This window comes from Cavia porcellus, unplaced genomic scaffold (genome assembly GCF_034190915.1).
Source record: "Cavia porcellus strain 051 isolate PalLab524CR breed Dunkin Hartley unplaced genomic scaffold, mCavPor4.1 scaffold_19, whole genome shotgun sequence".
NCBI classification, from domain to species: Eukaryota; Metazoa; Chordata; class Mammalia; order Rodentia; family Caviidae; genus Cavia; species Cavia porcellus.
The window spans coordinates 26,785,255-26,801,551 of NW_026947502.1; positions in this window are offsets into that span (position 1 = coordinate 26,785,255).

Sequence of the window (16,297 nt, forward strand, 5' to 3'; positions counted from 1 at the left end):
CACCACAGCCCTCAACCTTCCAGAGCTTTTTGAGGCCCATTCTACAGCAAGGACAGCGGCGCCCGAGGGGCATAGGACTCCACTGGCCTCGGGGACTGCAAGCCCCTGTTCCTCTTCTCTGCACCATGTCGCTTCCCTCCCTCATGGCCTGCCAAGGAAACTCCAGAGAGCAGCAATTCAGGGGCCTTCTGATAACAAGGGGCAACCGCAGGACTAGCAAAGGGGACCCCAGTGTTGTTGGACATCCCCAACAGAGACATGCAGTGGGGAGCGGAGCTGGGATCTCCGGGCTCCTGTCCGTGTAGGGCAGCACGCAGCATGTTAAGGATACGCCTCACTTAAGTCTCGTGACAGCCTAGCCAAATCCACACCTTTGACCCCAAGCTGCACGTCTTTCAGGGAAATGGCTACACCCAGGTTTCAAAGGCCTTCTTTCCCTGGCACCAGAACACTGTGGGTCAGATGCCAGCTGCATCACTCTGCTAGCTGAAACTGCCAAGAAGCTGGCCAGTGGCAGCGCCTCTACGTGCCTCAGTTTCCTCTTGTGTGAAATGGAAGTGATAGCAGCATCTACCGCATTGTGTTGTCATAAACATTCCAAAAGTGGGATTTATTGTTATTGTAATTTAGATTCTAGGCTCTATGGTAATGAAAGGGGTGAGCAACTCTGAAGGGTTTTCTGGATGTGGGACCTCAGCACCAAAGCCAGGACAGTCACCTATAGTGAGACTGATCCCTGTAGAGTCCATGCTACTTCTCCTGAGGGAAGAGGGCCACTGCGTGCTCTCAGCATGGGCCCGTGGGCCTCGGGGCCTTCATCCCAGCCTCTCCACTCTGCCCTTGCCTCGCCAAAGGGAAACCAGACATTCTTGACATGAAAATTTTCCACATCCTTCAGGGCGATCTTTTGGAGCCAGGAATAGTCAGCAGGATTTGGGATTTAGCCCAGGCCACTAAAAATAGCTTCCACTGCCCCCCTGAAAGGCCTGCACCATGTCGCCCCAGATGGCCTGCCACCTAATGAGCTTGCTCGGCTGGACAGCACCTTAAATGACCATGAGCACTGCTGTGCTGGCCAGCCGAGGAGGACACAGAGGAGGTCAGCTTCCACCCAGCCTGCACAGGTCAGCTGCTAGGCCCAGATCCCGCAGCCTTCTCCCAGGCCTGTCCCTGCCCCACACCAGGGAACGCCGCTCCCCTCTGTCCCTAAGAGCAAGGCATCCACCCATGTTACCAGTGCTCAGACAAGCACATCCTCCCTGCCACCTACACTGGTCACCAGTGTTTACACTCTTTGCAGCCTCACATCCAGCAGCCTGTTCCCTGCCGGAACATCCAGTCTTCCACCTGCATCCTCCAGGCTGTGTCTCCATGTCTTTTCTACCTTTATGCCTGTTTTCCTCCATGTTTCCCTCATTAACTCCAAAAATATTTTTGTTAAACTTGCTTCTTGCTGTTGGTGACTGGGATTTCTTGATAGACAGAGACCGAGATTTTCAAACTATTTTCACACTGCTGGCAACTCCTCAGATCCAATAAAACTGCCCCCTGCCTGCTCTTATCAAGTTGGTGAGACTCCCAGGCCAGCAGAAATATGAGACTCCTGAGGCTCCAGACTCCCTGCCCAGCCTCGTAGCTGGCCTCTCGGGGCTCTCGTCTAAGGTGGGACTGCTGGGGAGGTGCTTTGCTCAGCAGAGGGGGCAGAGCTGGAAGCCAGTCACCACCACATGCTGGAGCACAAATATTTCCCGCCACATGGCTGTCCACATTCCACCCCATTCTGCCTGGCCACTCGCTGCGAGGGTAAGAGAAGAGAAAGTAGAAACATGTTCCAGAATCAGCCCACCCAGCAGCAGAGCCCACATGGTTCTTCCCGCAGAAAAGCAGAGAAAGGAGACCTGTCAACAGGTTTGGACAAGACCTGAGCGCAAGGCCGGCGGTGGTGGTCTCAGTTCAGACCTCTCACCTGTGCTCTGATCTGAGCCAGGCCCTTCCTGCTGCAGCTGCCACTGACTGGAGTTTGCAAGGCTGCTTCCTGCTCATCTGCAGTCATGTGTGAAGGTGGATTAAGGATGTGATTCTAGAGTTAAGGAGGTGGGTAATGGCAGCTCCACCTGTGGGAATAAATGGTGCCAATCAGTATGTTGGTAGCCTATTTGGAGTAAAAGGGAAAAGCAGGTCAGCTCTTACTATTGCTGCTGCTTGCTGCTTCACTGTCTTCTGCCTGCTCACCATGGACTCTTTCTCCTCTGTCTTCACCTTGCTTTGGAGCTAGCTGACTGGACTGAAACCTCTACAAACTGTGAGCTGAAATAAACCTTTCTTCCTTTAACTTTGCATGTTGAGTATTTTGTCTCAGTAAGAAAAGTTGCTAAGACACCCACTCACTCACATGCTTCCAACAATATTTCTTGAGCACCTACTACTTTCCAGGCGTGGGTCAGTGCTGAGGGATATAGCTATGAACACTGTTGGAGTGGGCCCTGCCCAAGAGGTACTCATAGAACAGGAGAAAGAGGCCACAATCAATCATGTGACCCTTGAACTGAACCTAGAACCATGCCTGGTCCCTTGGATGCTCAGCTAGTATTGCAGGGAGCAGTCCAGGCCAAAGAGTAAGGAGCAAAGGTAAAGCTCAGCAGAGTGGAGCTATTGTAGGTAAAGTGATCCGGCTAGGGCAGCCTCACACAGAGCAGTGGGGATGAGTGCATTGTGAGCACGTGCATGTGTGAACACATGTGAGCAGGTAAGGGTGCGTATTCATGAGTGTACATATTTGAATGTGAATACGCATGCCTGCGTGTGTGTACATATGCACATGCAATTGTGTTTTGTGAGCTCTTGCATGTGCTTGTAAATGCTCAACAATGTGTGAATGTGTGTGTAGTCGTGAACATAAATGCAAGCTTGAGTCGTTGAGAGTGTGTGAGTGCATGTGTGTTATTGTAGGGTTAGATTTTCTGGGCAGAGAAGATGTACATGTTGTGCAGTGAGGAAAAGCTCAGTTTACCAAGGGGACTAAAGCAAGTCAGTGTGACGACTGCAGCTCCTGGGGAAGAGGCACCACTCCGGAGCGTGTCTCAGGCCTTGTGTACACTGTAGTAACTGCTCTGCTTTCACCGCAGACCCACGAGGTGATTCTGCTTCTAACCCATTGCGCAGATGAGAAACTGAGAAGTAAAATGATTTGCCCAAGCAGAGTGTGAACCTGGCCCCACGGCCTTGCTCTCAGCCTCTCTACCAGGAACCACATGGAGGGTCTTGTAGCAGCCTCAGAGAGCACTGTGCTATATTCTGGGCATGAGAAGCTGCCAGAAGGTTCTAAGGAAAAGTATGGCATCAGGTAACTGCTAGAATCAGATTGAAAAGCCCAGTGTGACAATGGCCTCCACAACACGGGAATATAGAAGCATAAGTCTTCTTTTCCTTACTGAGGATTGAACCCAGAGTCTTCACACGGAGGTGCATCTCAATCCTTTTATTTTTAATTTTTAAAATTTTTATTTTGAGGCAGAATCTTGCTAAGTCACTGAGTTTTCTCAGGTTGGGCTCAAATGTATAATCCCCCTGCATCAGCCTCCCAGAAGCCTGGGATTAGCTAGAGTGCCTGGCCTAGGAATACAGATTTCTTAGATAAGAAAATGCCTATCAAATTCAAGGATGAGAAGACTATCCATAGAATGCTAGAATATATATTTTTTTGTGATAAAGAATTGTTATCTAAAATACACAAATAACTTTTAAAACTCAGCAAGAAGAAGAAAAACCACATACTTTAAAACTGAGCAAAAAATCCAGACAGCCAGTTGTGATGGTGCACACTGTTATCTCAGCATTCAGGAGGCTGAAGCAGGAGGACCGCTGCAAGTTTGAGGCCAACATGGGTTACATAGAGATTTCAAGCCCACCTGAACTACACAGCAAGACCCCAACTCAAAAAAAAAAAAAAAATCCACACGTCCTAAGGATATGAACCAATGCATCACATCATATAAAATCAGGAAAATGAAAATTAAAATAACAGTGAGCTGCCACTATACACCTATCATAGTGGGCAGAATCCAAAATGACCAAATGCTGGCCAGAATGGGGAGCAACAGGAATATCTGTTTGTTGCTACCAGGGATACAAAATGGTACAGACTGTCAGGAAGACAGGTGGGCACTTTCCTACCGTACAATCCAGCAACTGGATATAGTGGTATTTACTAAAGGAAATTAAAAACTTCTGTCCACACAGAAACCTGCATGCAGTTATTGGTAGAAGTCTTTATTCACAGCTGCTGAAACTTGGAAGCAACTGAGATGCTCTTCAGCAGGTCAGTGGCTAAGCCACAGCACACACAACACTAAAAATAAATGAACCGTCTAGTCACGAAAAGACAGAGGAAACTTAAGTGCATAGTACTAAGTGAAAGAAGCCAAAGTGAAAAGATGACATAGTGTTAGAGTCCAGCTACATGGCATTTTGGAAAATGCAAACATGTGGAGAGGTAAAAAAATGATCAGAACTGGGTGTGGTGATGCACTCCTGTAATTCCAGCACTTGGGAGGCTGAGGCAGGAGCATTCCTGTGAGTTTGAGGCCAATTTGGGCTACAAAGTGAGTTTAAAGCCAGCCTGAACTGCATAGTGAAACCCTGTCTCAAAAAGACAAAAACAAAAAACAGATCAGAGGTCTCCTAGCGTTGGGGAGAGAAAAGATTGACTAGAAGGAACCCAGAGGATTTTTAAGGCAGTGCTGATTATTACGTTTTTATCCTGCACTTCTGAGAGCTCATGGAATCCACAACACCAAAGGAGACCCCTGCTGTAAACTGTGGGTGTCGGGTGACAACGGTGTGTCACTGTAGACTCCCACTGAAACAGTGAACACAGTGCCTGCAAAGGGACAGGAGCCATACTGGGAGCCTATTCACCTTTCTCTCAATTTTTCTGTGACCCTAAAGCTGCTCTAAACATTAAAATCCTTTTTTAAAAAAAATGTAAAGATCTACTGATACATATGTGGGTTAAAATAAAAATTATATTATGGGGCCAGGGATGCAGCTCAGTGGCATTAAGAGCCTGCCTGGCAAGCACGAGGTCATGAGTTCAATCCCCGCTACCAAAATAAATAAAATAAAATAAATTACCTTGATGATGCCAGCAGCACACACCAGAAAGAATATGATTGGATTCTATTTGTATAAGACCTAGGACTACACATTTACAGTGACAGAAAGGGCAGGCCTGGTGGTCTGGGGTGGAAAGGGAAGAGACCGGCTGGGAAAGGCATGGGGGCCTTCGATGGTCCTTGAAAGTGGTGATGTTATAATGCATGCCATGGCTGTGTCCTGAAGCAAAAATCCATGAAACTGTGTTGGTGTCTCACAATTCATTAAACTGATGCTTAACGTAGATCATTTATTTATTTTTCTTTCATCAGCTCTTACCGGGTCATTTGAGGTAAAGATGGTGACCGCGTTCATCACAGGGAATTCTGACCTGCACATGACCTAATTCCAACTCAACGTGCTTTTCCCCACGGCCCTCCCCTCCCTTCCAGATGTTTCCCTGAGCTAAGTTTTACTGTGATGAAGTTAGGAGGAGGATGAGGGAGCCCACCAGGGCCGTCGGGCTGTGCTCCGCTTCACATGCTCTGTTTGTTAGAAGCACTGAAACTGTGGTTTGGTTTTTTCCTACTTGCATACTAACACCTGAGCCTCCCTCAGTGTCATCGATCCTAACAGAAGAGAAAAGGCTCTCGGGGCAGAGACAGAGGACGTTGTTATGTATAGCACAGTGTGGCTCCTTTTGTGTCTTTTTGATTAAACAAAACAAAACTGCCTCGTGCCACCCGACAGAAAGGCAAGCTCCTAAACCATCCGTGGTACTCACAGGGCCCGTGTGACTTCCCCACCCTTCCCCAAAGTCAAAATGATCATAAAAGGCAAAAAAGTCCTGAGTTGATCTAGGGCTAGAGACCCACCTGAGAACTTTCCAGACCTGCTTAAGGAAGCGGTGAGAATCATGGAATACGTGTATTCAAAACGAGGAGGAGTCTTTTGAGAGGAATCGATGGCAGTGTGTCTCTCTCCTTTTTTCCTTCCTGACACAGGGTCTCTTTATGTAATTCAGGCTTGCCTTGAACTCACAGGAACCCTCCTGCCTCAGCCTCGAAGGTGGTGGGACTACGGGCAGGTACCACCACACTGAGCAGCCAAGTGTCATTTACTGTGATTTTTTAAAACATTTATCATATTTTACAATCATACTGTGTCTACAGGCTTTGATACTACCTACCCCCAGTTTCAAGTACCCACTGGGGGGGTATGTAACTCTTGCCATAAGAATGGACGGCTGTACTGAGCTTAGGAAACCCCTAATATTACAAGAGGCTGCTAGCAAATCCAGCCAACGTTTGCCCTGGAAAAAGGCATTATTTTTATTATTCCAGTCACAAAACAAATCTGTGTTCTACTGCAGAAAGACAATATTTCTTTACTCCCTTTACAGGCCATTTACCTTGCAAACTTCCTTGAAAATATGTTTCCAGGCCAAAAAACAAAATATCACTAGAGTCATAAACATGTCAGGGAAAATTACCTTCAACCATCCCCAAGTACCCAGCTTCTTTCTTGCTTGCTACTCTGCCATCACTCCCAAAATCACTTCATGGTTCAAAAGGGTTGCATAAATTCCAGTCATCACTCTACAGTTCAGGTAGTAAGAACAAATGGCAAAGAAAATCACCATCTCTCTCTTTAAAAAGACATCTTACTGTTGCATCTACTTTAGATTTGACTTTTTCAAATGGCCGTGCCTGGTTGCAAGAGAGACTGGGCAATATGGGACATATATATCTTTGACTAAAAATCCATTATTTAAGAAATAAATAGATACTGCAGGACACCCAGCCTATCTGTTCTACATGGTGAGCATTTATAGATTTACTGAAAACACAAGGACACGTACCTGGCCCTCTTTCCCCCTTCCTTGGGCCTGAAGGAGGAATGTTGGCCCCGGCGAGACGGCAGATGTACCCTTGAGTTCCTAGCAGCAGTGGAAAGCCTCTGCCAGGGCAGGCCTTGAACTCCGCACTGTTCAGCCAAGCACAGGGCAGTTCTCGGCTCCTCCTGGCCTCAGTAACCTCCTCCTGGACCTGGTGACAGGGGCAAGCCCCCAAACAGGCCAAGGGGAGTGGTCATCAAAGCACACAAGAGCAGTTAGATCTAGCAGGTGATCCACAAGAGAGCCTTCTCCTTCCCCCGAAGCCCGAGCTGCAGGCCCAGACTGCACACCCGCTCTGGCCAGAGACACTGGGAGCGAAGCCCTTTCCCTCTTCTGGGAAAGCAGCTTGGAGTAAAATGAATGGATTGAAGTCAGTGTGAGGGGACCCAGCTGGCCCACTCTGGGCTGTGGGCAAGGCCAGTGTGATAGCGCTTCTCACCTTCTGCAGCTCTCGGGTCCGTATGAGTCCTTCAGTTCATCTTCTCCATCTTCTATGACCAGGTCTGAATGCCAGGGAGGTCAGGTAACTCCCTGAAAATCACGCAGCAAGGAGCTCCTGCTCCAGAGACAAGCACACACCAACCTGGCTGAAGTCTTTGGTTCCTGCTTAGAAAGTGCTAGCTGTTGGTGGTGCTGATAAGGAGAGTAGCTCAACCTGCAGCGGACCTGGGTCTGCCTTGCAGTGAAGAAGAACAGCCCAAGTGAGATATCCACAGATAGTATTAAAAGGAGGCAGGGGCTAGGGGTCAAGTTGGTGCTTTTCAGTCTTCCTTCCTTGGTGGGCATTCCCTCCCTCAGCCTCAGGGTCCCACAGTATTTACACTATGAAGTGCCCAGCGTGGGAAGCCTAATCACAAAACAAATCTGTCACTCAGGTTGGTTTTGCATAACAGCCAGACAAGTGCAGGGGTCTTCTTGGGAATGCAGTTCCAGGCCAAGCAGATTGGGCCTTGAACAAGTCCTGGGGACTTTATTCCTTCCTTAAAATTGATTGAGTATCTGGGCATGGTAGCACACATATGTAATTCCAGCCCTTGAGAGGCTGAGGCAGGAGGATCTCTGTGAGCTAGAGGCCATTCTGGGCTACATAGTGAGTGAGTTTAAAGCCAGTTTGAGCTACACAAGGAGATCTTCTCTCAAAAAAAAAAAAAAGAAGAAGAAGAAGAAGAAGAAGAAGAAGAAGAAGACAAGGGAAAACTGACTAAAAAATAGTGACTTACCTTCAGACAATCCCTCAATATCCTGTCCCCTGCCCCGCTCTCACAGCCTTGAGTCCCTACAGATGGTGATGTCACCAAATGCAGTCTTGTAGGCCCCCCAGGAGATGTTTTCATTTATTTAGCCACTCGCTTCCCCACAGTACTGGCCTTTGCACTGAGGCTGGGCACACAGAAGCGCACAGGCCCAGGCCTGCCCACAGGGGTACACAGTCGGAGGAGAACGGCGCCTCTCCCTCACCTCCTTCCCACCTCCTATGCTCGCTGCTTGCCGCCCTTCTTCATTGAGCAACAGACATAGACCTGGCGGATGCCAGGAAGGTGGCTATGGGAGGTCAGAGGGGAGTCCCTGGTCATCACTAGACAAAGGACACTTCCAGGAGATTCTGCATGGACACCAAGTCTTCCCACTAGAGGAGAAGCTGTGAGTCACAAGCCCAAGCAGCCCTACAGACTTCCCCATGAATCACCCACTGCCCTCCACTCTTCATCAGCCACATGCCTTGGGAAATTCTCCCTCGGGCAACAGGGAGGAAATGTTGGGGGGAAGTGGTGGGAGGACCAAACTCAGAGTAGAATCCCCAAGACCGACTTCCCACCATGGTCCTTTCCAGAACCTCAGCCCTGATCCCAACAGCCGAGTCCCAGAATGGCTGGATCTTGCATGGTCAAAACTCTCCGGGTGCTTCCTGCTCACAAAGTGCTTTCATGTGCTTTATGTGAGTTATGGGAAGGTGTCCAAGGGAAATTGCCTCATGTAGAAAGGAAAGAAACTGGCTGAGCTGAAAACAATAACTTCCCCCTTCACTCTGAGTCGGACCCACCCAGAGAACAAGCCACAGCCTTAAAGGTCTTTCATTCATTCATCACAGGTTTGAAGCACCCTCAACATGCCAGGCAGTGCTCCCAGATCAGGGTGCCAGGAAATAAACAAGAAATATAAGATACCTATCCTTCTCCTAGAGTAGAGACAGGCCCTAAGCCAACAAGTAAACTTTGAGGGGTGATAAGCACCATGCACAAAGCATGAGTGGGTCAGGCAGCTGCCATGCTTAGCCAAGAGTGGCTACTAGCTTAAGTGGGGCTGTGGTCAGGGAAGGACCCACTAACTCGACAGTTTTTGAATATAGAGTGGAAAGGAGAGAGGGACTGGATCTCATGGGATGGACAGAAAATCAGTTCTGGTGGAAAGCAGAGCAGAGACTCTGATGCAAGAGGGAATTTCATCTGTGTGAGAGAAAGCAATGACCAGCTTGGTTGTAAGAGTCAAGAGGAAAGAGTGGCAGGATGTGTAATAGTGAGGTAAATTGTTATGGTTTATGTCTGGATGTCCCCCCAAGCCTCATGGGGCGAGCTTCTAGAGTCTGTGATTGATTCATGGTCCAACGCTGGACTACGGGTCTGAGTGCTACACCCATCCTAGGGTGGTAGCCTCAGACAATACAAGGCACAGAAGAGTCTTCTCTCCTTCCTCCTCCCTTCCTGCTCTTGTTGCTTTTGCTATTTTCTGCTGCTATGAACTGCTGCTCTCTGCCTTGGGCCAAGCAGATTATGGACTGAAACCTCCACAAACTGTGAGCTAAATAAACTTTTCCTTCCTTAACTTTGGGTGTCAAGTATTTTGTCTCAGCCATGAGAGAAAAGTAACCAAGACCCATGTCAGGGCTCAGAGACTCTCAAAATATGGAAAGACAAATATTTTAAAATAATATTTCATTCTGAAGATATCAGAACTTTGACAGGCCAGTGTAGCATTGTGGAGTCAAGATGGGGGAAGAATCCTAGAGGGATGATCACAGTACTTAGAGTCCCTTTTCACCAAAGGATATTGGCCAATTCTAAAATTTTAAAAATCCAAGAACAAGCAATAGAGCTTTTAAAGACTCATGGGTCTAGTAAGACAAGAATTAGGGTTCAGCCTGTACCAAAGGTGAATCTAGTCACCGCCCTCCAAGGATCTGGTTGAAACTCCAAAGGAAATACCGTCAGACTAAGAATGAACCAGCTGTCACCAGGCCTAAAATCTAGTTTCCAGTCCAGCCATCACGGTCTCTGAAAGTTACCTGAGGTTTGTAAAATGACTAAACATCTGCAGCAAGATGAGTGCTCTATAGAGAAAGACAACGTTATTTCATGCCTCAAATGATCTCCAAGGATATTCACACACAATGTCTGACATTCAGTTGGAAATAACTTGGCATATATGACAAAATCCAACATCAGTTAATGATAAAACCCTATGAAAACAGGTATAGAAAGACCTTGTAAAAAAAAAATGATAAAAGCCACTTCTGACAAACCTACTGCTGGGATCACACTATATGGGGGACAACTGAACGCTTTCCCTCTAAAATTAGTAACAAGAGGTTGTCTCTCTCATTTAATATATTATACAAAACTTTAACTAGAGCAATAAGGCAAGAGAAAGAAATAAAAGGGAATTGAATAGCAAAGGAAGAATCCAAACTTTCCTTATTTGTGGATGACATAACCCTTTGCATAAAACATCAAGAAAACTCCACAAGGGCTGGGGATTTAGCTCAGCAGCCTAAGCACCTGCCTGGCAAGTACAATGTCATGAGTTCAATCTCTGGAACAAAAAAAGAAAGAAAGAAAGAAAGAAGGAAAGAAAGAAAGAAAGAAAGAAAGACTCCACAAGATGCTTAGAACTAAAAAAATTTCAGCAAAGTGGTAGGAATAAAAATCAGCACACAAAAACAACAGTGTTCCTACATACCAACAATGAACCCATCAAAAAAGAAATTGGGAAACAACCCCATTCACAGTAGCTTCAAAAATTAAATACCTAAGGGCTGGGGATTTAGCTCAGCAGCATAAGCACCTGTCTTGCAAGCAAGCGGTCATGAATTTGATCCCTGGTACTGATAAAAATTAAACATTTTAAAAAAAAGAAAAAAAAATTTAATACCTAGGAATTAACCTAAAGAAAGAAATGAAGCCAAACGTGGTGACTCACACCTGTAATCCCAGCACTTGGGAGGCAGAAGCAGGAGGATTGTTGTGAGTTCGAGACCAGTCTAGGCTACAAAGTGAGCTTAAGGCCAGCCTGACCTTCATAGAGAGACCCAGTCTCAAGAAAACAAAAAAAGGAAAGAAAAAAACTTCTGTAATAAAAACTGTAAAACTCTGACAAAAGAGATTGAAGAGAACACTAGAAAATGGAAAGACATCTCCTGTTCTTAGATGAGCAGAACCAATGTTATCAATATGTCTGTATTACCAAAAATCATATTTAGATTTAAATGCATTCCCAATCAAAATACCATTGGCATTTTTTACAGAATTAGACACAATTCTAAATTTTATATATGGAATTCGAAGAGATACAAGATAGCCAAAGAATCTGGAGCAACAAGAGCAAAACAGGATGCATTACAATTCTAGACTTCAAGTTACACTACAAAACTACAGTAAGAAAAACAGCATGGTATTGGGGGGAAATAGACATGTTGACCAATAGAATAAAAGAGAGGATGAATCAACAGCTCCAAGTAACTTCCACTATCTGAAATTTTACAAAAAGGAAAATAACATACTCTGGAGAAAAGATAGCCTTTCAATAAATGGTGCTGGGGAAAGTGGTCATCCACATGCAGAAGAATGAATCAGCATCTATGTTTCTCACCCTGTACAAAACCAAGATGGATCAAAGTCCTAGGTATAAAAACAGAAACAAAGGGGCTGAAGAGTTAGCTCAGTGGCATAACTGCCTGCCTTGCAAGCATGCAGTGATGAGTTTGATCACTGGTACCAAAAAAAAAAGAAAAAAGTTGGTAAAACTCTTGAAGATATAGGTATGAGCAAGGACTTTCTGAATAGAATCCCAGCTACACAAGATATAATACCAAGAATTTAAAAATAGGATTAAAAATATTTTAAAACTTCTGTACAGAAAAGGAGAGATTACCTACAGAATGGAAAACAAACTTTTGCTAGCTGCTCTTCATACAGAAGAGTAATATCTAGAATATATAAAGAGCTAAAAAAAAAATTTAAACCCCTCCCCAAATAAAAGATCAATCAAAAATGGGCAACTTAAATAAATAGACACTCCTTAGAAAAAGTACAAGAGGTTAGGCATGGTTGTACACACCTGTAGTCACAGTGCTTGGGAGGCCGAGGCAGGAGAATCACCAAGAATTTGAGACCAGCCTGGGGAATATTAGTGAGTTCAAGGTCAGTCTGAACTATATAGTGAGATCATGTCTTTAAAAAAAGTACAAATGAACAATAAATACATGAAAAATATGTTCTGTATCTTTGACCATTAGAGAAATGCAAATCAAAACAACACCGAGATTCTTATTTCAGTAAGAATGGCTATTATCAAAGACTGTAGAAACAACAAATGCTGGTGAAGTTTTAGGGGAAAAGGAACCCTTTACACTGTTGATGGAAATGTAAACTAGTATAACCATACAGAAATCAATACAGCCATTCCTCAGGAAACAAAAGATAGGAATTCCAGTGGCTGGATGTGGTGGCGTATGCCCACAATCCTAGTAGTCAGGAGGCTGAGGCAGGAGGATTGCTATAAGTTGAAGGTCAGTCTGGGTTACACAGTGAGTTCAAGGCTGGCCTGAACTACATAATGAGACCCCACTTCAAGAAAGAAGAAAGAAAGAAAGAAAGAAAGAAGTCCATTTGACCCAACTATACCTCTTTTGGGTATCTTCTTAAAAAGAGTTAAAGTCCTCATATTACACTATAATATTACATATTGCATGCATATTACATGTGCTTTTATATTTATATCAGCACAATTCATAATAGCTAAATTGTAGAAGTGGCCTGTATGCTCATGAAGTATTACTCAGCCACAGACGATAAATTTGAGCCATTTTGTGGAAGAATATATGGATCTTCAGACCATAATACTAAGGTAAATAAATCAGACTCAGAAGGTTAAATATCATATGGATTCTCTAAGATGAAAGACCCAAAATATAAATTATTTAAAGAGAAAAAATCAAAGAGAGATGGTAAGAAGCAGGAAGGTAGATTCCTAGATGGGCAGATCTGTCAAAAGAGGGAGAAGGCAGGCAGGGAGAGGGGTAAAAGTGATTAAAACACAAAATACTCACGCACCCGTTTCCCAAGATGATGGTAATGACTATGGTGAGGGTAATGTACTCGTGAAAAGCTTTTTAAAACCTGAGATATAAAGAAATTAAATGTGATTTTAAAAAACAAGAAAAAATTGACAATAGAAATAAACATTTCAGAGAGTTGTTGGTCAGATGTTAAAATAACTATAGTTAATATTCTTTTTTGTCTTTTGTTTTGTTTTGAGACAGGATTTCACTATGTAGTTCAGGTGTGCACCATCTCACCTGACTAGTATTCTAAATAATATAAATGGAGGGATAATTGAAAAAATTCCAAAACTAATGAACAGCATCAAGCCAGTTTCTTTTTTTTTTTTTTTTTTCCTTTGGTTCCAGGGATCGAATTCATGACCTCATGTTTGCCAAGCAGGCACTTATGCCGCTGAGCTAAGCCCCTGGCCTAGCCACAGTTTCAAAAGCATCATAAATTGCAAGCAATATAAATAGGAGGAAGAGGTCAAAGATATATTGCAGTAAATCTGCTAAAAAAACAAAGATAAATTCCTAAAGCAGACAAAGAAAAAAGGCAATTTATTCTCAGAACAACAATGAAGCATTAGCCAATTTCTTACTTTCTTTCTTTTTTTTTTTTTTTTTTTTGGTACCAGGGATCCTCAGGACCTTGTGCTTGCAAGGCAGGTGCTTATGCCCAGCTCGCATTAGCCAAATTCTGACTGATAACGAAAATCTGAAGGTCATCAGATGTATCGTCAATGTGATTAAAAAAATAAGGTAAAAAACTAGAATTTTTGGCTGGGCGTGGTGGTTCACACCTATAACCCCCGCACTCAGGTAGTTAAGGCATGAGGCCAGCCTGAGCTATATAGTGAGCTCAAGGCCAGGCTCAACTACCTAGCAAGACCCAGTCTCCAAAAGACAAACAGACAAACCAAAAACTAAAATTCTTTACCAACAAAAATATTCTTCAATAATGAGGAAGCTGGAAGAATTTGTCATAAAAATGCGCTATATGCAATACTAAAAAGTTAACTTTTTCTTCTGATTCAGAATAAAGAGAAAGAGCACAGAGGTAAGGAGACCAACTTGGAGGTTGCTGCAATAATCTCAGTACGGCATGACACTGGCCAAGCCAGAGATAGTTTAGAAGTGATGAGAAGTGGATATATTTTTTAAATGGACATGTTTTGAAAATAGAACCGTCTCAGTTTGCCGCTGAACTAAATATAGGTTATGAGAAAGAGGAGAAGCCAAAGTTTTTGACCTAAGCTAATGAAGAACAAAGTTGCTATTAATAAAAATGGAGCTAATGATGTAACATACACCCGTGATCCCAGGATTCAGGAGGCTGAGGCAGGAGGATCACTACAAATCCAAGGCCAGCCTGGGCTACTGGTAAGTTCAAGGCCATCCTGACTTACCTGGCAAGACTGTATCTCAAACAAATAAAGGTGGGAAGAATGAAGGAAGAGCTGGTTTGGGAGTAAATCAAAGATCTGGGTTGTTTTGTTTTGTTTTGTTTTGTTTTGTTTTGTTTTGAGACAGAATCTCACCATGTGGTTCAAACTGGCCTTGAACTCGCTACCTAGTACAGGTATGTGCTACCATGCCTGGCAAAGGTTTGTTTTTGAAATTGCTAAATTTCATAAACCAGTGTGTAGGAAGCTAGTAGATATTCAAGTCTGCATTTAAAAAAAGGACCAGGCTAGAGCTTACCGCTTGCTGGTTGTAAATATGTATTTTTTCCTTTTTAAAAATCTTTCCCTTATAATGGTAATTATGGTTTAACAGCCATATGTGTTATTATGGTGTGTCCAATAATGTCCAAAGCAAGTCAGGTATACCATGTTATTTAATCACCATGTGAAGCAAACGCTTCCATCATTATAGATATGGGAAATGAAGCTTTGAGGGAAGAAATAATCCATGCAAGATCCCCTGGATACTAGCTGACTTTTAAGTTTTCTCCCGGGCATTTGCAAAGGAATCTCACAATGTCCTGTGATTGTATCGGTTTCATATGTGCTGAGGGCTTGACAAGCTATGGGCATTTAACACATACTGATTGACTGAATGAATTGTGTCAGTCACAGTGAGTATTTTAAAGTCCCTCTTTGCAGTGTTCTCCACAGCAGAGAACTGTCTTGGACTTGGAGAGAAGTCCTACACACCCTTTTGGGGAACTTTCTCCACAGGACCATTCACATCTTCATTACTCCAACTCACCTTGCAAAGGTCTGGGACCTGAGGCTGCCCCATCCCAGAAAGTCTTATTTCCTCTCCCTTGTCTTTCTGAGCCAGCCCTAATGAACCCCCAAGATTCCAGAGCCTTCCTGGCCTGCAGTACAGAGGGACTTGGTGCTAGCAGCTGGGCAGGAAAGGAGGTGAGGTAAGGTTCACTTCAGGTGCCTCTGACAGACAAGGAAACTGAGGCCCAGGTCAGTGGGCAGGGCTGGGTGACCTCAGAGCAATGCCACTTCACCAGACAAAGCTCAGAGTGAAGCAGTATGTGAATACAGGCCTGGGGTGTCATGACGGTAGCAAGACAGCTCACTTCTCTATTTCCCTTTGTAGGGACACTTTGGGGAGTGGCACCACTGCTCAGTGACAGAATGGTGTCCAGCTGAGTCACAAGCCACAGTAAGCCTTTCCCAAGTCTCTGTGGTGTGCCCAGAGATGACTGTTTTTTATTTAATCTATAGAGGGCCTCCGAAGTTTGGAGATTATTGGATCATATTACAAAGGAGGAAGAAAGGCTTAGAGACTTTGGTAACCTACTCACAGGCAAGTGGCACAATCAGGACTTGAACACAGGGTCCTGATGACTCTACTAAGTCAAGTGCTCTACGCACACATCTACAAAGATCCCAGTCAAACCTCGGGGTTTTTCGGCTCTCCTGGCCCAAACCTTTTTTTCAGCTCACTTCTCCAGTGGTCAACTGGGTTATATCCTTCAGCCCTCAGACAAGACTCCCCTCAGACAAGCCTCCGTCCCTGCCAAA